The sequence below is a fragment of the Phyllobates terribilis genome, unplaced genomic scaffold (genome assembly GCF_046119375.1).
Source record: "Phyllobates terribilis strain yellow unplaced genomic scaffold, ASM4611937v1 Scaffold_761__1_contigs__length_706479, whole genome shotgun sequence".
NCBI classification, from domain to species: Eukaryota; Metazoa; Chordata; class Amphibia; order Anura; family Dendrobatidae; genus Phyllobates; species Phyllobates terribilis.
The window spans coordinates 534,539-557,060 of NW_027363521.1; positions in this window are offsets into that span (position 1 = coordinate 534,539).

Sequence of the window (22,522 nt, forward strand, 5' to 3'; positions counted from 1 at the left end):
CACTGGTCACTACTGAGCGTGTACATAAAGTGCAGCACTGGTCACTACTGAGCATGTACATAAAGTGCAGCACTGGTCACTACTGAGAGTGTACATAAAGTGAAGCACTGGTCACTACTAAGCGTGTACATAAAGTGAAGCACTGGTCACTACTGAGCGTGTACATAAAGTGAAGCACTGGTCACTACTGAGCATGTACATAAAGTGCAGCACTTGTCATTACTGAGCATGTACATAAAGTGCAGCACTGGTCACTACTGAGCATGTACATAAAGTGCAGCACTGGTGACTACTAAGCATGTACATAAAGTGCAGCACTGGTCACTACTGAGCATGTACATAAAGTGCAGCACTGGTCACTACTGAGCATGTACATAAAGTGTAGCACTGGTCACTACTAAGCATGTACATAAAGTGCAGCTCTGGTCACTACTGAGCGTGTACATAAAGTGCAGCACTGGTCACTACTGAGCACGTACATAAAGTGAAGCACTGGTCACTACTGAGCGTGTACATAAAGTGCAGCACTGGTCACTACTGAGAGTGTACATAAAGTGAAGCACTGGTCACTACTAAGCATGTACATAAAGTGCAGCACTGGTCACTACTGAGCGTGTACATAAACTGCAGAACTGGTCACTACTGAGCGTGTACATAAATTGCAGCACTCTCCACTACTGAGCATGTACATAAAGTGAAGCACTGGTCACTACTAAGCATGTACATAAAGTGCAGCACTGGTCACTACTGAGCATGTACATAAACTGCAGAACTGGTCACTACTGAGCGTGTACATAAATTGCAGCACTCTCCACTACTGAGCATGTACATAAAGTGCAGCACTGGTCACTACTGAGCATGTACATACAGTGCAGCACTGGTCACTACTGAGCGTGTACATAAAGTGCAGCACTGGTCACTACTGAGTGTGTACATAAAGTGCAGCACGGGTCACTACTGAGCATGTACATAAAGTGCAGCACTGGTCACTACTGAGCATGTACATACAGTGCAGCACTGGTCACTACTGAGCGTGTACATAAAGTGCAGCACTGGTCACTACTGAGCGTGTACATAAAGTGCAGCACTGGTCACTCACTACTGAGCGTGTACATACAGTGCAGCACTGGTCACTACTGAGCGTGTACATAAAGTGCAGCACTGGTCACTACTGAGCACGAACATAAAGTGCAGCACTGGTCACTACTGAGCGTGTACATAAAGTGCAGCACTGGTCACTACTGAGCGTGTACATAAAGTGCAGCTCTGGTCACTACTGAGCGTGTACATAAAGTGCAGCACTGGTCACTACTGAGCGTGTACATAAAGTGCAGCACTGGTCACTACTGAGCTTGTACATAAAGTGCAGCACTGGTCACTACTGAGCACGTACATAAAGTGCAGCACTGGTCACTACTGAGCATGTACATAAAGTGCAGCGCTGGTCACTACTGAGCACGTACATAAAGTGCAACACTGGTCACTACTGAGCTTGTACATAAAGTGCAGCTCTGGTCACTACTGAGTGTGTATATAAACTGCAGCACTGGTCACTACTGAGCATGTACATAAAGTGCAGCACTGGTCACTGCTGAGCATGTACATAAAGTGCAGCACTGGTCACTACTGAGCGTGTACATAAAGTGCAGCACTGGTCACTACTGAGCGTGTACATAAAGTGCAGCACTGGTCACTACTGAACGTGTACATAAAGTGCAGCACTGGTCACTACTGAGCATGTACATAAAGTGCAGCACTGGTCACTACTGAGCGTGTACATAAAGTGCAGCACTGGTCACTACTGAGAGTGTACATAAAGTGCAGCACTGGTCACTACTGAGCATGTACATAAAGTGCAGCACTGGTCACTACTGAGCGTGTACATAAAGTGCAGCACTGGTCACTACTGAGCGTGTACATAAAGTGCAGCTCTGGTCACTACTGAGCATGTACATAAAGTGCAGCCCCGGTCACTGCTGAGCGTGTACATAAAGTGCAGCTCTGGTCACTACTGAGCGTGTACATAAAGTGCAGCCCCGGTCACTGCTGAGCGTGTACATAAAGTGCAGCACTGGTCACTACTGAGCGTGTACATAAAGTGCAGCCCCGGTCACTGCTGAGCGTGTACATAAAGTGCAGCTCTGGTCACTACTGAGCGTGTACATAAAGTGCAGCTCTGGTCACTACTGAGCACGTACATAAAGTGCAGCACTGGTCACTACTGAGCATGTACATAAAGCGCGGCACTGGTCACTACCGAGCGTGTACATAAAGTGCAGCACTGGTCACTACTGAGCGTGTACATAAAGTGCAGCACTGGTCACTACTGAGCGTGTACATAAAGTGCAGCACTGGTCACTACTGAGCATGTACATAAAGTGCAGCACTGGTCACTACTGAGCACGTACATAAAGTGCAGCACTGGTCACTACTGAGCATGTACATAAAGTGCAGCACTGGTCACTACTGAGCATGTACATAAAGTGCAGCACTGGTCACTACTGAGCTTGTACATAAAGTGCAGCACTGGTCACTACTGAGCATGTACATAAAGTGCAGCACTGGTCACTACTGAGCATGTACATAAAGTGCAGCACTGGTCACTACTGAGCACGTACATAAAGTGCAGCACTGGTCACTACTTAGCGTGTACATGAAGTGCAGCACTGGACACTACTGAGCGTGTACATAAAGTGCAGCACTGGTCACTACTGAGCATGTACATAAAGTGCAGCACTGGTCACTACTGAGCATGTACATAAAGTGCAGCACTGGTCACTACTGAGCGTGCACATAAAGTGCAGCACTGGTCACTACTGAGCGTGTTCATAAAGTGCAGCACTGGTCACTACTGAGCATGTACATAAAGTGCAGCACTGGTCACTACTGAGCGTGTACATAAAGTGCAGCACTGGTCACTACTGAGCGTGTACATAAAGTGCAGCACTGGTCACAACTGAGCGTGTACATAAAGTGCAGCACTGGTCACTACTGAGCGTGTACATAAAGTGCAGCACTGGTCACTACTGAGCATGTACATAAAGTGCAGCACTGGTCACTACTGAGCATGTACATAAAGTGCAGCACAGGTCACTACTGAGCGTGTACATAAAGTGCAGCACTGGTCACTACTGAGCGTGTACATAAAGTGCAGCACTGGTCACTACTGAGCATGTACATAAAGTGCAGCACTGGTCACCACTGAGCATGTACATAAAGTGCAGCACTGGTCACTACTGAGCATGTACATAAAGTGCAGCACTGGTCACTACTGAGCGTGTACATAAAGTGCAGCAGTGGTCACTACTGAGCATGTACATAAAGTGCAGCACTGGTCACTACTGAGCATGTACATAAAGTGCAGCTCTGGTCACTACTGAGCGTGTACATAAAGTGCAGCACTGGTCACTGCTGAGCATGTACATAAAGTGCAGCACTGGTCACTACTGAGCATGTACATAAAGTGCAGCACTGGTCACTACTGAGCGTGTACATAAAGTGCAGCACTGGTCACTACTGAGCGTGTACATAAAGTGCAGCACTGGTTACTACTGAGCATGTACATAAAGTGCAGCACTGGTCACTACTGAGCATGTACATAAAGTGCAGCACTGGTCACTACTGAGCATGTACATAAAGTGCAGCACTGGTCACTACTGAGCATGTACATAAAGTGCAGCACTGGTCACTACTGAGCACGTACATAAAGTGCAGCACTGGTCACTACTGAGCATGTACATAAAGTGCAGCACTGGTCACTACTGAGCACGTACATAAAGTGCAGCACTGGTCACTACTGAGCGTGTACATAAAGTGCAGCACTAGTCACTACTGAGCATGTACATAAAGTGCAGCCCCGGTCACTACTGAGCATGTACATAAAGTGCAGCATTGGTCACTGCTGAGCGTGTACATAAAGTGCAGCACTGGTCACTACTGAGCATGTACATAAAGTGCAGCCCCGGTCACTACTGAGCATGTACATAAAGTGCAGCACTGGTCACTACTGAGTATGTACATAAAGTGCAGCACTGGTCACTACTGAGCGTGTGCATAAAGTGCAGCACTGGTCACTACTGAGCATGTACATAAAGTGCAGCACTGGTCACTACTGAGCACGTACATAAAGTGCAGCACTGGTCACTACTGAGCACGTACATAAAGTGCAGCACTGGTCACTACTGAGCACGTACATAAAGTGCAGCACTGGTCACTACTGAGTATGTACATAAAGTGCAGCACTGGTCACTACTGAGCATGTACATAAAGTGCAGCACTGGTCACTACTGAGTTTGTACATAAAGTGCAGCACTGGTCACTACTGAGCATGTACATAAAGTGCAGCACTGGTCACTACTGAGCACGTACATAAAGTGCAGCACTGGTCACTACTGAGCACGTACATAAAGTGCAGCACTGGTCACTACTGAGTATGTACATAAAGTGCAGCACTGGTCACTACTGAGCATGTACATAAAGTGCAGCACTGGTCACTACTGAGCGTGTACATAAAGTGCAGCACTGGTCACTACTGAGCATGTACATAAAGTGCAGGACTGGTCACTACTGAGCACGTACATAAAGTGCAGCACTGGTCACTACTGAGCGTGTACATAAAGTGCAGCACTGGTCACTACTGAGCGTGTACATAAAGTGCAGCACTGGTCACTACTGAGCGTGTACATAAAGTGCAGCACTGGTCACTACTGAGCGTGTACATAAAGTGCAGCACTGGTCACTACTGAGCATGTACATAAAGTGCAGCACTGGTCACTCACTACTGAGCATGTACATAAAGTGCAGCACTGGTCACTACTGAGCATGTAGATAAAGTGCAGCACTGGTCACTACTGAGCATGTACATAAAGTGCAGCACTGGTCACTACTGAGCATGTACATAAACTGCAGAACTGGTCACTACTGAGAGTGAACATAAAGTGCAGCACTGGTCACTACTGAGCGTGTACATAAAGTGCAGCACTGGTCACTACTGAGCGTGTACATAAAGTGCAGCACTGGTCACTACTGAGCGTGTACATAAAGTGCAGAACTGGTCACTACTGAGTATGTACATAAAGTGCAGCACTGGTCACTACTGAGCGTGTACATAAAGTGCAGCACTGGTCACTGCTGAGCGTGTATATAAACTGCAGAACTGGTCACTACTAAGCTTGTACATAAATTGCAGCACTGGTCACTACTGAGCGTGTACATAAAGTGCAGCACTTGTCACTACTGAGTGTGTATATAAACTGCAGAACTGGTCACTACTGAGCATGTACATAAATTGCAGCACTTGTCACTACTGAGCGTGTACATAAAGTGCAGCACTGGACACTGCTGAGCATGTACATAAAGTGCAGCACTGGTCACTACTGAGCATGTACATAAAGTGCAGCACTGGTCACTACTGAGCATGTACATAAAGTGCAGCACTGGTCACTACTGAGCATGTACATAAAGTGCAGCACTGGTCACTACTGAGCATGTACATAAAGTGCAGCACTGGTCACTACTGAGCATGTACATAAAGTGCAGCACTGGTCACTACTGAGCATGTACATAAAGAGCAGCACTGGTCACTACTGAGCATGTACATAAAGTGCAGCACTGGTCACTACTGAGCGTGTACATAAAGTGCAGCACTGGTCACTGCTGAGAGTGTACATAAAGTGCAGCTCTGGTCACTACTGAGCGTGTACATAAAGAGCAGCTCTGGTCACTACTGAGCGTGTACATAAAGAGTAGCACTGGTCACTACTGAGTGTGTATATAAACTGCAGAACTGGTCACTACTGAGCACGTACATAAAGAGCAGCACTGGTCACTACTGAGCGTGTACATAAATTGCAGCACTTGTCACTACTGAGCACGTACATAAAGAGCAGCACTGGTCACTACTGAGCGTGTACATAAAGTGCAGCACTGGTCACTACTGAGCGTGTACATAAAGTGCAGCACTGGTCACTACTGAGCGTGTACATAAAGTGCAGCTCTGGTCACTACTGAGCGTGTACATAAAGTGCAGCTCTGGACACTACTGAGCGTGTACATAAAGTGCAGCACTGGTCACTACTGAGCGTGTACATAAAGTGCAGCACTGGTCACTCACTACTGAGCATGTACATAAAGCGCGGCACTGGTCACTACCGAGCGTGTAAATAAAGTGCAGTACTGGTCACTACTGAGCATGTACATAAAGTGCAGCACTGGTCACTACTGGGCATGTACATAAAGTGCAGCACTGGTCACTACTGAGCATGTACATAAAGTGCAGCACTGGTCACTACTGGGCATGTACATAAAGTGCAGCACTGGTCACTACTGAGCGTGTACATAAAGTGCAGCACTGGTCACTACTGAGCGTGTACATAAAGTGCAGCACTGGTCACTACTGAGAGTGTACATAAAGTGCAGCACTGGTCACTGCTGAGCATGTACATAAAGTGCAGCACTGGTCACTACTGAGCACGTACATAAAGTGCAGCACTGGTCACTACTGAGCATGTACATAAAGTGCAGCACTGGTCACTACTGAGCACGTACATAAAGTGAAGCACTGGTCACTACTGAGCATGTACATAAAGTGCAGCACCGGTCACTACTGAGCATGTACATAAAGTGCAGCACTGATCACTACTGAGCGTGTACATAAAGTGCAGCACTGGTCACTACTGAGCACGTACATAAATGCAGCACTGCTCACTACTGAGCGTGTACATAAAGTGCAGCACTGGTCACTACTGAGTATGTATATAAAGTGCAGCACTGATCACTACTGAGCATGTACATAAAGTGCAGCACTATTCACTACTGAGCATGTACATAAAGTGCAGCACTAGTCACTACTGAGCGTGTACATAAAGTGCAGCACTGTTCACTACTGAGCATGTACGTAAAGTGCAGCACTGGTCAGTACTGAGCGTGTACATAAAGTGCAGCACTGGTCACTACTGAGCGTGTACATAAAGTACAGCACTGGTCACTACTGAGCGTGTACATAAAGTGCAGCACTGGTCACTACTGAGCATGTACATAAAGTGCAGCGCTGGTCACTACTGAGCGTGTACATAAAGTGCAGCACTGGTCACTACTGAGCATGTACATAAAGTGCAGCACTGGTCACTACTGAGCACGTACATAAAGTGCAGCTCTGGTCACTACTGAGTGTGTATATAAACTGCAGAACTGGTCACTACTGAGCGTGTACATAAAGTGCAGCACTGGTCAATACTGAGCATGTACATAAAGTGCAGCACTGGTCACTACTGAGCACGTACATAAAGTGCAGCACTGGTCACTACTGAGTGTGTATATAAACTGCAGAACTGGTCACTACTGAGCGTGTACATAAAGTGCAGCACTGGTCACTACTGAGCATGTACATAAAGTGCAGCACTGGTCACTACTGAGCGTGTACATAAAGTGCAGCACTGGTCACTACTGAGCGTGTACATAAAGTGCAGCACTGGTCACTACTGAGCGTGTACATAAAGTGCAGCACTGGTCACTACTGAGCATGTACATAAAGTGCAGCACTGCTCACTACTGAGCATGTACATAAAGTGCAGCACTGGTCACTACTGAGCGTGTACATAAAGTGCAGCACTGGTCACTACTGAGCATGTACATAAAGTGCAGCACTGGTCACTACTGAGCGTGTACATAAAGTGCAGCACTGGTCACTACTGAGCGTGTACATAAAGTGCAGCACTGGTCACTACTGAGCGTGTACATAAAGTGCAGCACTGGTCACTACTGAGCGTGTACATACAGTGCAGCACTGGTCACTACTGAGCGTGTACATAAAGTGCAGCACTGGTCTCTACTGAGCATGTACATAAAGTGCAGCACTGGTCACTACTGAGCGTGTACATAAAGTGCAGCACTGGTCACTACTGAGCATGTACATAAAGTGCAGCACTGGTCACTACTGAGCATGTACATAAAGTGCAGCTCTGGTCACTACTGAGCGTGTACATAAAGTGCAGCACTGGTCACTACTGAGCATGTACATAAAGTGCAGCACTGGTCACTACTGAGCGTGTACATAAAGTGCAGCTCTGGTCACTACTGAGCGTGTACATAAAGCGCGGCACTGGTCACTACCGAGCGTGTACCTAAAGCGCGGCACTGGTCACTACTGAGCGTGTACATAAAGTGCAGCTCTGGTCACTACTCACCGTGTACATAAAGCGCGGCACTGGTCACTACCGAGCGTGTACATAAAGTGCGGCACTGGTCACTACTGAGCGTGTACATAAAGTGCAGCACTGGTCACTACTGAGCATGTACATAAAGTGCAGCACTGGTCACTACTGAGCACGTACATAAAGTGCAGCACTGGTCACTACTGAGCGTGTACATAAAGTGCAGCACTAGTCACTACTGAGCATGTACATAAAGTGCAGCCCCGGTCACTACTGAGCATGTACATAAAGTGCAGCATTGGTCACTGCTGAGCGTGTACATAAAGTGCAGCACTGGTCACTACTGAGCATGTACATAAAGTGCAGCCCCGGTCACTACTGAGCATGTACATAAAGTGCAGCACTGGTCACTACTGAGTATGTACATAAAGTGCAGCACTGGTCACTACTGAGCGTGTGCATAAAGTGCAGCACTGGTCACTACTGAGCATGTACATAAAGTGCAGCACTGGTCACTACTGAGCACGTACATAAAGTGCAGCACTGGTCACTACTGAGCACGTACATAAAGTGCAGCACTGGTCACTACTGAGCACGTACATAAAGTGCAGCACTGGACACTACTGAGTATGTACATAAAGTGCAGCACTGGTCACTACTGAGCATGTACATAAAGTGCAGCACTGGTCACTACTGAGTTTGTACATAAAGTGCAGCACTGGTCACTACTGAGCATGTACATAAAGTGCAGCACTGGTCACTACTGAGCACGTACATAAAGTGCAGCACTGGTCACTACTGAGTATGTACATAAAGTGCAGCACTGGTCACTACTGAGCATGTACATAAAGTGCAGCACTTGTCACTACTGAGCGTGTACATAAAGTGCAGAACTGGTCACTACTGAGCATGTACATAAAGTGCAGCACTGGTCACTACTGAGCGTGTACATAAAGTGCAGAACTGGTCACTACTGAGCATGTACATAAAGTGCAGCACTGGTCACTACTGAGCATGTACATAAAGTGCAGCACTGGTCACTACTGAGCGTGTACATAAAGTGCAGAACTGGTCACTACTGAGCATGTACATAAAGTGCAGCACTGGTCACTACTGAGCATGTACATAAAGTGCAGGACTGGTCACTACTGAGCACGTACATAAAGTGCAGCACTGGTCACTACTGAGCGTGTACATAAAGTGCAGCACTGGTCACTACTGAGCGTGTACATAAAGTGCAGCACTGGTCACTACTGAGCGTGTACATAAAGTGCAGCACTGGTCACTACTGAGCGTGTACATAAAGTGCAGCACTGGTCACTACTGAGCATGTACATAAAGTGCAGCACTGGTCACTCACTACTGAGCATGTACATAAAGTGCAGCACTGGTCACTACTGAGCATGTAGATAAAGTGCAGCACTGGTCACTACTGAGCATGTACATAAAGTGCAGCACTGGTCACTACTGAGCATGTACATAAACTGCAGAACTGGTCACTACTGAGAGTGAACATAAAGTGCAGCACTGGTCACTACTGAGCGTGTACATAAAGTGCAGCACTGGTCACTACTGAGCGTGTACATAAAGTGCAGCACTGGTCACTACTGAGCGTGTACATAAAGTGCAGAACTGGTCACTACTGAGTATGTACATAAAGTGCAGCACTGGTCACTACTGAGCGTGTACATAAAGTGCAGCACTGGTCACTGCTGAGCGTGTATATAAACTGCAGAACTGGTCACTACTAAGCTTGTACATAAATTGCAGCACTGGTCACTACTGAGCGTGTACATAAAGTGCAGCTCTGGTCACTACTCACCGTGTACATAAAGCGCGGCACTGGTCACTACCGAGCGTGTACATAAAGTGCGGCACTGGTCACTACTAAGCTTGTACATAAATTGCAGCACTGGTCACTACTGAGCGTGTACATAAAGTGCAGCACTGGTCACTACTGAGCGTGTACATAAAGTGCAGCACTGGTCACTACTGAGCGTGTACATAAAGTGCAGCACTGGTCACTACTGAGTGTGTATATAAACTGCAGAACTGGTCACTACTGAGCATGTACATAAATTGCAGCACTTGTCACTACTGAGCGTGTACATAAAGTGCAGCACTGGACACTGCTGAGCATGTACATAAAGTGCAGCACTGGTCACTACTGAGCATGTACATAAAGTGCAGCACTGGTCACTACTGAGCATGTACATAAAGTGCAGCACTGGTCACTACTGAGCATGTACATAAAGTGCAGCACTGGTCACTACTGAGCATGTACATAAAGTGCAGCACTGGTCACTACTGAGCATGTACATAAAGTGCAGCACTGGTCACTACTGAGCATGTACATAAAGTGCAGCACTGGTCACTACTGAGCGTGTACATAAAGTGCAGCACTGGTCACTACTGAGCGTGTACATAAAGTGCAGCACTGGTCACTACTGAGTATGTACATAAAGTGCAGCACTGGTCACTACTGAGCATGTACATAAAGAGTAGCACTGGTCACTACTGAGCGTGTACATAAAGTGCAGCACTGGTCACTGCTGAGAGTGTACATAAAGTGCAGCTCTGGTCACTACTGAGCGTGTACATAAAGTGCAGCTCTGGTCACTACTGAGCGTGTACATAAAGAGTAGCACTGGTCACTACTGAGTGTGTATATAAACTGCAGAACTGGTCACTACTGAGCACGTACATAAAGAGCAGCACTGGTCACTACTGAGCGTGTACATAAATTGCAGCACTTGTCACTACTGAGCACGTACATAAAGAGCAGCACTGGTCACTACTGAGCGTGTACATAAAGTGCAGCACTGGTCACTACTGAGCGTGTACATAAAGTGCAGCACTGGTCACTACTGAGCGTGTACATAAAGTGCAGCTCTGGTCACTACTGAGCGTGTACATAAAGTGCAGCTCTGGACACTACTGAGCGTGTACATAAAGTGCAGCACTGGTCACTACTGAGCGTGTACATAAAGCGCGGCACTGGTCACTACCGAGCGTGTAAATAAAGTGCAGTACTGGTCACTACTGAGCATGTACATAAAGTGCAGCACTGGTCACTACTGGGCATGTACATAAAGTGCAGCACTGGTCACTACTGAGCATGTACATAAAGTGCAGCACTGGTCACTACTGGGCATGTACATAAAGTGCAGCACTGGTCACTACTGAGCGTGTACATAAAGTGCAGCACTGGTCACTACTGAGCGTGTACATAAAGTGCAGCACTGGTCACTACTGAGAGTGTACATAAAGTGCAGCACTGGTCACTACTGAGCATGTACATAAAGTGCAGCACTGGTCACTACTGAGCACGTACATAAAGTGCAGCACTGGTCACTACTGAGCATGTACATAAAGTGCAGAACTGGTCACTACTGAGCACGTACATAAAGTGAAGCACTGGTCACTACTGAGCATGTACATAAAGTGCAGCACCGGTCACTACTGAGCATGTACATAAAGTGCAGCACTGATCACTACTGAGCGTGTACATAAAGTGCAGCACTGGTCACTACTGAGCACGTACATAAATGCAGCACTGGTCACTGCTGAGCATGTATATAAAGTGCAGCACTGGTCACTACTGAGCACGTACATAAAGTGCAGCACTGGTCACTACTGAGCATGTACATAAAGTGCAGCACTGATCACTACTGAGCGTGTACATAAAGTGCAGCACTGGTCACTACTGAGCACGTACATAAATGCAGCACTGGTCACTGCTGAGCATGTATATAAAGTGCAGCACTGGTCACTACTGAGCACGTACATAAAGTGCAGCACTGGTCACTACTGAGAGTGTACATAAAGTGCAGCACTGGTCACTACTGAGCATGTACATAAAGTGCAGCACTGGTCACTACTGAGCACGTACATAAAGTGCAGCACTGGTCACTACTGAGCATGTACATAAAGTGCAGAACTGGTCACTACTGAGCACGTACATAAAGTGAAGCACTGGTCACTACTGAGCATGTACATAAAGTGCAGCACCGGTCACTACTGAGCATGTACATAAAGTGCAGCACTGATCACTACTGAGCGTGTACATAAAGTGCAGCACTGGTCACTACTGAGCACGTACATAAATGCAGCACTGGTCACTGCTGAGCATGTACATAAAGTGCAGCACTGGTCACTACTGAGCGTGTACATAAAGTGCAGCACTGGTCACTACTGAGTATGTATATAAAGTGCAGCACTGATCACTACTGAGCATGTACATAAAGTGCAGCACTATTCACTACTGAGCATGTACATAAAGTGCAGCACTGGTCACTACTGAGCGTGTACATAAAGTGCAGCACTGTTCACTACTGAGCATGTACATAAAGTGCAGCACTGGTCAGTACTGAACGTGTACATAAAGTGCAGCACTGGTCACTACTGAGCGTGTACATAAAGTACAGCACTGGTCACTACTGAGCGTGTACATAAAGTGCAGCACTGGTCACTACTGAGCATGTACATAAAGTGCAGCGCTGGTCACTACTGAGCGTGCACATAAAGTGCAGCACTGGTCACTACTGAGCATGTACATAAAGTGCAGCACTGGTCACTACTGAGCACGTACATAAAGTGCAGCTCTGGTCACTACTGAGTGTGTATATAAACTGCAGAACTGGTCACTACTGAGCGTGTACATAAAGTGCAGCACTGGTCAATACTGAGCATGTACATAAAGTGCAGCACTGGTCACTACTGAGCACGTACATAAAGTGCAGCACTGGTCACTACTGAGTGTGTATATAAACTGCAGAACTGGTCACTACTGAGCGTGTACATAAAGTGCAGCACTGGTCACTACTGAGCATGTACATAAAGTGCAGCACTGGTCACTACTGAGCGTGTACATAAAGTGCAGCACTGGTCACTACTGAGCGTGTACATAAAGTGCAGCACTGATCACTACTGAGCATGTACATAAAGTGCAGCACTGCTCACTACTGAGCATGTACATAAAGTGCAGCACTGGTCACTACTGAGCGTGTACATAAAGTGCAGCACTGGTCACTACTGAGCATGTACATAAAGTGCAGCACTGGTCACTACTGAGCGTGTACATAAAGTGCAGCACTGGTCACTACTGAGCGTGTACATAAAGTGCAGCACTGGTCACTACTGAGCGTGTACATAAAGTGCAGCACTGGTCACTACTGAGCGTGTACATACAGTGCAGCACTGGTCACTACTGAGCGTGTACATAAAGTGCAGCACTGGTCTCTACTGAGCATGTACATAAAGTGCAGCACTGGTCACTACTGAGCGTGTACATAAAGTGCAGCACTGGTCACTACTGAGCATGTACATAAAGTGCAGCACTGGTCACTACTGAGCGTGTACATAAAGTGCAGCTCTGGTCACTACTGAGCATGTACATAAAGTGCAGCACTGGTCACTACTGAGCGTGTACATAAAGCGCGGCACTGGTCACTACCGAGCGTGTACATAAAGCGCGGCACTGGTCACTACTGAGCGTGTACATAAAGTGCAGCTCTGGTCACTACTCACCGTGTACATAAAGCGCGGCACTGGTCACTACCGAGCGTGTACATAAAGTGCGGCACTGGTCACTACTGAGCGTGTACATAAAGTGCGGCACTGGTCACTACCGAGCGTGTACATAAAGTGCAGCACTGGTCACTACTGAGCATGTACATAAAGTGCAGCACTGGTCACTGCTGAGCATGTACATAAAGTGCAGCACTGGTCACTATTGAGCATGTACAGTACAGACCAAAAGTTTGGACACACCTTCTCATTTAAAGTTTTTCTGTATTTTCATGACTATGAAAATTGTACATTCACACTGAAGGCATCAAAACTATGAATTACCACATGTGGAATTATATACTTAACAAAAAAGTGTGAAACAACTGAAAATATGTCTTATATTCTAGGTTCTTCACAGTAGCCACCTTTTGCTTTGATGACAGCTTTGCACACTCTTGGCATTCTCTTGATGAGCTTCAAGAGGTAGTCACCGGAAATGGTCTTCCAACAATCTTGAAGGAGTTCCCAGAGATGCTTAGCACTTGTTGGCCCTTTTGCCTTCACTCTGCGGTCCAGCTCACCCCAAACATCTCGATTGGGTTCAGGTCTGGTGACTGTGGAGGCCAGGTCATCTGGTGTAGCCCCCCATCACTCTCCTTCTTGGTCAAATAGCCCTTACACAGCCTGGAGGTTGTTTGGGGTCATTGTCCTGTTGAAAGATAAATGATGGTCCAACTAAACGCAAACCGGATGGAATAGCATGCCGCTGCAAGATGCTGTGGTAGCCATGCTGGTTCAGTCTGCCTTCAATATTGAATAAATCCCCAACAGTGTCACCAGCAAAGCACCCCCACACCATCACACCTCCTCCTCCATGCTTCACGGTGGGAACCAGACATGTAGACTCCATCCGTTCACCTTTTCTGCGTCGCACAAAGACACGGTGGTTGGAACCAAAGATCTCAAATTTGGACTCATCAGACCAAAGCACAGATTTCCACTGGTCTAATGTCCATTCCTTGTGTTCTTTAGTCCAAACAAGTCTCTTCTGCTTGTTGCCAATCCTTAGCAGTAGTTTTCTAGCAGCTATTTTACCATGAAGGCCTGCTGCACAAAGTCTCCTCTTAACAGTTGTTGTAGAGATGTGTCTGCTGCTAGAACTCTGTGTGGCATTGACCTGGTCTCTAATCTGAGCTGCTGTTAACCTGCGATTTCTGAGGCTGGTGACTCGGATAAACTTATCCTCAGAAGCAGAGGTGACTCTTGGTCTTCCTTTCCTGGGGCGGTCCTCATGTGAGCCAGTTTCTTTGTAGCGCTTGATGGTTTTTGCAACTGCACTTGGGGACACTTTCAAAGTTTGCCCAATTTTTCGCACTGACTGACCTTCATTTCTTAAAGTAATGATGGCCACTCGTTTTTCTTTACTTAGCTGCTATTTTCTTGCCATAATACAAATTCTAACAGTCTATTCAGTAGGACTATCAGCTGTGTATCCACCAGACTTCTGCACAACACAACTGATGGTCCCAACCCCATTTATAAGGCAAGAAATCCCACTTATTAAACCTGACAGGGCACACCTGTGAAGTGAAAACCATTTCCGGTGACTACCTCTAGAAGCTCATCAAGAGAATGCCAAGAGTGTGCAAAGCAGTCATCAAAGCAAAAGGTGGCTACTGTGAAGAACCTAGAATATAAGACATATTTTCATTTGTTTCATACTTTTTTGTTAAGTATATAATTCCACATGTGTTAATTCATAGTTTTGATGCCTTCAGTGTGAATGTACAATTTTCATAGTCATGAAAATACTGAAAAATCTTTAAATGAGAAGGCGTGTCCAAACTTTTGGTCTGTACTGTACATAAAGTGCAGCACTGGTCACTACTGAGCATGTACATAAAGTGCAGCACTGGTCACTACTGAGCGTGTACATAAAGTGCAGCACTGGTCACTACTGAGCGTGTACATAAAGTGCAGCTCTGGTCACTACTGAGCATGTACATAAAGTGCAGCACTGGTCACTACTGAGCACGTACATAAAGTGCAGCTCTGGTCACTACTGAGCATGTACATAAAGTGCAGCACTGGTCAATACTGAGCATGTACATAAAGTGCAGCACTATTCACTACTGAGCATGTACATAAAGTGCAGCACTGGTCACTACTGAGCATGTACATAAAGTGCAGCACTGGTCACTACTGAGCGTGTACATAAAGTGCAGCACTGGTCACTACTGAGCGTGTACATAAAGTGCAGCACTGGTCACTACTGAGAATGTACATAAAGTGCAGCACTGTTCACTACTGAGCATGTACATAAAGTGCAGCACTGGTCACTACTGAGCGTGTACATAAAGTGCAGCACTGGTCACTGCTGAGTGTGTACATAAATTGCAGCACTGGTCACTACTGAGCATGTACATAAAGTGCAGCACTGGTCACTACTGAGTGTGTACATAAATTGCAGCACTGGTCACTACTGAGCATGTACATAAAGTGCAGCACTGGTCACTACTGAGAATGTACATAAAGTGCAGCACTGGTCACTACTGAGCATGTACATAAAGTGCAGCACTGGTCACTACTGAGCATGTACATAAAGTGCAGCACTGGTCACTGCTGAGAATGAACATAAAGTGCAGCACTGGTCACTACTGAGCATGTACATAAAGTGCAGCACTGGTCACTACTGAGCTCGTACATAAAGTGAAGCACTGGTCACTACTGAGCTTGTACATAAAGTGCAGCACTTGTCATTACTGAGCATGTACATAAAGTGCAGCACTGGTGACTACTCAGCATGCATATAAAGTGCAGCACTGGTCACTACTAAGCGTGTACATAAAGTGCAAAACTGGTCACTACTGAGCATGTACATAAAGTGAAGCACTGGTCACTACTGAGCATGTACATAAAGTGCAGCACTGGTCACTACTGAGAGTGTACATAAAGTGAAGCACTGGTCACTACTGAGCGTGTACATAAAGTGCAGCACTGGTCACTACTGAGAGTGTACATAAAGTGCAGCACTGGTCACTACTGAGCACGTACATAAAGTGCAGCACTGGTCACTACTGAGCATGTACATAAAGTGCAGCACTGGTCACTACTGAGCGTGTACATAATGTGCAGCACTTGTCACTACTGAGCATGTACATAAAGTGCAGCACTGGTCAATACTGAGCATGTACATAAAGTGCAGCACTATTCACTACTGAGCATGTACATAAAGTGCAGCACTGGTCACTACTGAGCATGTACATAAAGTGCAGCACTGGTCACTACTGAGCATGTACATAAAGTGCAGCACTGGTCACTACTGAGCGTGTACATAAAGTGCAGCACTGTTCACTACTGAGCATGTACATAAAGTGCAGCACTGGTCACTACTGAGCGTGTACATAAAGTGCAGCACTTGTCATTACTGAGCATGTACATAAAGTGCAGCTCTGGTCACTACTGAGCGTGTACATAAAGTGCAGCACTGGTCACTACTGAGCGTGTACATAATGTGCAGCACTGGTCACTACTGAGCATGTACATAAAGTGCAGCACTGGTCACTACTGAGCATGTACATAAAGTGCAGCACTGGTCACTACTGAGCGTGTACATAAAGTGCAGCACTGTTCACTACTGAGCATGTACATAAAGTGCAGCACTGGTCACTACTGAGCATGTACATAAAGTGCAGCACTGGTCACTACTGAGCGTGTACATAATGTGCAGCACTGGTCACTACTGAGCATGTACATAAAGTGCAGCACTGGTCACTACTGAGCATGTACATAAAGTGCAGCACTGGTCACTACTGAGCGTGTACATAAAGTGCAGCACTGGTCACTACTGAGCATGTACATAAAGTGCAGCACTGGTCACTACTGAGCATGTACATAAAGTGCAGCACTGGTCACTACTGAGCATGTACATAAAGTGCAGCACTGGTCACTACTGAGCATGTACATAAAGTGCAGCACTGGTCACTACTGAGCGTGTACATAAAGTGCAGCACTGTTCACTACTGAGCATGTACATAAAGTGCAGCACTGGTCACTACTGAGCGTGTACATAAAGTGCAGCTCTGGTCACTACTGAGCGTGTACATAAAGTGCAGCACTGGTCACTACTGAGCACGTACATAAAGTGCAGCACTGGTCACTACTGAGCGTGTACATAATGTGCAGCACTTGTCACTACTGAGCATGTACATAAAGTGCAGCACTGGTCAATACTGAGCATGTACATAAAGTGCAGCACTATTCACTACTGAGCATGTACATAAAGTGCAGCACTGGTCACTACTGAGCATGTACATAAAGTGCAGCACTGGTCACTACTGAGCGTGTACATAAAGTGCAGCACTGGTCACTACTGAGCGTGTACATAAAGTGCAGCTCTGGTCACTACTGAGCATGTACATAAAGTGCAGCACTGGTCACTACTGAGCACGTACATAAAGTGCAGCACTGGTCACTACTGAGCACGTACATAAAGTGCAGCACTGGTCACTACTGAGCACGTACATAAAGTGCAGCACTGGTCACTACTGAGCATGTACATAAAGTGCAGCACTGGTCACTACTGAGCATGTACATAAAGTGCAGCACTTGTCACTACTGAGCGTGTACATAAAGTGCAGCACTGGTCACTACTGAGCGTGTACATAATGTGCAGCACTTGTCACTACTGAGCATGTACATAAAGTGCAGCACTGGTCAATACTGAGCATGTACATAAAGTGCAGCACTATTTACTACTGAGCATGTACATAAAGTGCAGCACTGGTCACTACTGAGCATGTACATAAAGTGCAGCACTGGTCACTACTGAGCGTGTACATAAAGTGCAGCACTGTTCACTACTGAGCATGTACATAAAGTGCAGCACTGGTCACTACTGAGCGTGTACATAAAGTGCAGCACTGGTCACTGCTGAGTGTGTACATAAATTGCAGCACTGGTCACTACTGAGCATGTACATAAAGTGCAGCACTGGTCACTACTGAGTGTGTACATAAATTGCAGCACTGGTCACTACTGAGCATGTACATAAAGTGCAGCACTGGTCACTACTGAGCATGTACATAAAGTGCAGCACTGGTCACTACTGAGCATGTACATAAAGTGCAGCACTGGTCACTACTGAGCGTGTACATAAAGTGCAGCACTGGTCACTGCTGAGAATGAACATAAAGTGCAGCACTGGTCACTACTGAGCATGTACATAAAGTGCAGCACTGGTCACTACTGAGCATGTACATAAAGTGCAGCACTGGTCACTACTGAGCATGTACATAAAGTGCAGCACTGGTCACTACTGAGCGTGTACATAAAGTGCAGCACTGGTCACTACTGAGCGTGTACATAAAGTGCAGCACTGGTCACTGCTGAGAATGAACATAAAGTGCAGCACTGGTCACTACTGAGCATGTACATAAAGTGCAGCACTGGTCACTACTGAGCTCGTACATAAAGTGAAGCACTGGTCACTACTGAGCTTGTACATAAAGTGCAGCACTTGTCATTACTGAGCATGTACATAAAGTGCAGCACTGGTGACTACTCAGCATGCATATAAAGTGCAGCACTGGTCACTACTAAGCGTGTACATAAAGTGCAACACTGGTCACTACTGAGCATGTACATAAAGTGAAGCACTGGTCACTACTGAGCGTGTACATAAAGTGAAGCACTGGTCACTACTGAGCGTGTACATGAAGTGCAGCACTGGTCACTACTGAGAGTGTACATAAAGTGCAGCACTGGTCACTACTGAGCACGTACATAAAGTGCAGCACTGATCACTACTGAGCATGTACATAAAGTGCAGCACTGGTCACTACTGAGCGTGTACATAATGTGCAGCACTTGTCACTACTGAGCATGTACATAAAGTGCAGCACTGGTCAATACTGAGCATGTACATAAAGTGCAGCACTATTCACTACTGAGCATGTACATAAAGTGCAGCACTGGTCACTACTGAGCATGTACATAAAGTGCAGCACTGGTCACTACTGAGCGTGTACATAAAGTGCAGCACTGGTCACTACTGAGCGTGTACATAAAGTGCAGCACTGGTCACTACTGAGAATGTACATAAAGTGCAGCACTGTTCACTACTGAGCATGTACATAAAGTGCAGCACTGGTCACTACTGAGCGTGTACATAAAGTGCAGCACTGGTCACTGCTGAGTGTGTACATAAATTGCAGCACTGGTCACTACTGAGCATGTACATAAAGTGCAGCACTGGTCACTACTGAGTGTGTACATAAATTGCAGCACTGGTCACTACTGAGCATGTACATAAAGTGCAGCACTGGTCACTACTGAGAATGTACATAAAGTGCAGCACTGGTCACTACTGAGCATGTACATAAAGTGCAGCACTGGTCACTACTGAGCGTGTACATAAAGTGCAGCACTGGTCACTACTGAGCATGTACATAAAGTGCAGCACTGGTCACTGCTGAGAATGAACATAAAGTGCAGCACTGGTCACTACTGAGCATGTACATAAAGTGCAGCACTGGTCACTACTGAGCTCGTACATAAAGTGAAGCACTGGTCACTACTGAGCTTGTACATAAAGTGCAGCACTTGTCATTACTGAGCATGTACATAAAGTGCAGCACTGGTGACTACTCAGCATGCATATAAAGTGCAGCACTGGTCACTACTAAGCGTGTACATAAAGTGCAAAACTGGTCACTACTGAGCATGTACATAAAGTGAAGCACTGGTCACTACTGAACATGTACATAAAGTGCAGCACTGGTCACTACTGAGAGTGTACATAAAGTGAAGCACTGGTCACTACTAAGCGTGTACATAAAGTGCAGCACTGGTCACTACTGAGAGTGTACATAAAGTGCAGCACTGGTCACTACTGAGCACGTACATAAAGTGCAGCACTGGTCACTACTGAGCATGTACATAAAGTGCAGCACTGGTCACTACTGAGCGTGTACATAATGTGCAGCACTTGTCACTACTGAGCATGTACATAAAGTGCAGCACTGGTCAATACTGAGCATGTACATAAAGTGCAGCACTATTCACTACTGAGCATGTACATAAAGTGCAGCACTATTCACTACTGAGCATGTACATAAAGTGCAGCACTGGTCACTACTGAGCATGTACATAAAGTGCAGCACTGGTCACTACTGAGCGTGTACATAAAGTGCAGCACTGTTCACTACTGAGCATGTACATAAAGTGCAGCACTGGTCACTACTGAGCGTGTACATAAAGTGCAGCACTTGTCATTACTGAGCATGTACATAAAGTGCAGCTCTGGTCACTACTGAGCGTGTACATAAAGTGCAGCACTGGTCACTACTGAGCGTGTACATAATGTGCAGCACTTGTCACTACTGAGCATGTACATAAAGTGCAGCACTGGTCAATACTGAGCATGTACATAAAGTGCAGCACTATTCACTACTGAGCATGTACATAAAGTGCAGCACTGGTCACTACTGAGCATGTACATAAAGTGCAGCACTGGTCACTACTGAGCATGTACATAAAGTGCAGCACTGGTCACTACTGAGCGTGTACATAAAGTGCAGCACTGTTCACTACTGAGCATGTACATAAAGTGCAGCACTGGTCACTACTGAGCGTGTACATAAAGTGCAGCACTTGTCATTACTGAGCATGTACATAAAGTGCAGCTCTGGTCACTACTGAGCGTGTACATAAAGTGCAGCACTGGTCACTACTGAGCACGTACATAAAGTGCAGCACTGGTCACTACTGAGCGTGTACATAATGTGCAGCACTTGTCACTACTGAGCATGTACATAAAGTGCAGCACTGGTCAATACTGAGCATGTACATAAAGTGCAGCACTATTCACTACTGAGCATGTACATAAAGTGCAGCACTGGTCACTACTGAGCATGTACATAAAGTGCAGCACTGGTCACTACTGAGCGTGTACATAAAGTGCAGCACTGGTCACTACTGAGCGTGTACATAAAGTGCAGCTCTGGTCACTACTGAGCATGTACATAAAGTGCAGCACTGGTCACTACTGAGCACGTACATAAAGTGCAGCACTGGTCACTACTGAGCACGTACATAAAGTGCAGCACTGGTCACTACTGAGCACGTACATAAAGTGCAGCACTGGTCACTACTGAGCATGTACATAAAGTGCAGCACTGGTCACTACTGAGCATGTACATAAAGTGCAGCACTCGTCACTACTGAGCGTGTACATAAAGTGCAGCACTGGTCACTACTGAGCGTGTACATAATGTGCAGCACTTGTCACTACTGAGCATGTACATAAAGTGCAGCACTGGTCAATACTGAGCATGTACATAAAGTGCAGCACTATTTACTACTGAGCATGTACATAAAGTGCAGCACTGGTCACTACTGAGCATGTACATAAAGTGCAGCACTGGTCACTACTGAGCGTGTACATAAAGTGCAGCACTGTTCACTACTGAGCATGTACATAAAGTGCAGCACTGGTCACTACTGAGCGTGTACATAAAGTGCAGCACTGGTCACTGCTGAGTGTGTACATAAATTGCAGCACTGGTCACTACTGAGCATGTACATAAAGTGCAGCACTGGTCACTACTGAGTGTGTACATAAATTGCAGCACTGGTCACTACTGAGCATGTACATAAAGTGCAGCACTGGTCACTACTGAGCATGTACATAAAGTGCAGCACTGGTCACTACTGAGCATGTACATAAAGTGCAGCACTGGTCACTACTGAGCGTGTACATAAAGTGCAGCACTGGTCACTGCTGAGAATGAACATAAAGTGCAGCACTGGTCACTACTGAGCATGTACATAAAGTGCAGCACTGGTCACTACTGAGCATG